At 38.4% G+C, this 701-nt stretch overlaps 1 protein-coding gene across 1 annotated transcript in view; it reads right to left on the minus strand.

Annotated features, from left to right (window-relative positions):
- LOC106884197 (cystathionine gamma-lyase) overlaps positions 1-701 on the minus strand; it is a 256,495-nt gene that overhangs the window by 100,874 nt on the left and 154,920 nt on the right. The window lies entirely within an intron of this gene.

Below are 701 nucleotides of genomic sequence, written 5' to 3' on the forward strand. Positions count from 1 at the left end.
TATGTATGTATGTATGTATGTATGTATGTATATGAGTGTATGCAGACGTGTATATCTGCGTTTTTTTTTTATATTTTAGGTTTAGTTTCATTTTTTTTTATATAGTTGCCCTGCGAAAATGTATGCGTATGTGTTGGTGTTTGTGCGTGTGTCGGTGTGCGTGCGTGTGTGTGTATGAATATTTGTGTGTGTGTCTTTGTGTATGTGTGTGTGAGTGTGTGGTCATGCATGAGCGAGTATGCTTATTTGAATGTGCGAAGATTGCGGTTGTCATCGTTGTTGCTGTTGTTGTTGTTGTTGTTGTTGTTGTTGTTGTTGTTGTTAATATACATCTATTTGTTGATACGGATTGTACATGCCGATATTCTGCTGTCTCGTTCTCCATCATCATCATCATTATCATTATCGTCAGAATCACCACAATCATCACCATCTCTAACCTCACTACCACCACCATAATCATCATCATCATCATCATCATCATCATCACCATCACCATCATCCGCATCATCATTATCATCATCACTATAATAATCTAAATGCCATATCTCAATCCTCCATTGTTATTGATATTATCGCTGCTGTTGGTCTAGGTTAAAATGATGATGATGGTTGCGGTAGTTGTGGTGGTGGTGGTGGTGGTGGCGGTGGTGGTGGTGATGCTAAGGAGGAAACTGATGAAAATTTCAGTTCAATTATTC

The sequence above is a fragment of the Octopus bimaculoides genome, chromosome 24 (genome assembly GCF_001194135.2).
Source record: "Octopus bimaculoides isolate UCB-OBI-ISO-001 chromosome 24, ASM119413v2, whole genome shotgun sequence".
NCBI classification, from domain to species: domain Eukaryota; kingdom Metazoa; phylum Mollusca; class Cephalopoda; order Octopoda; family Octopodidae; genus Octopus; species Octopus bimaculoides.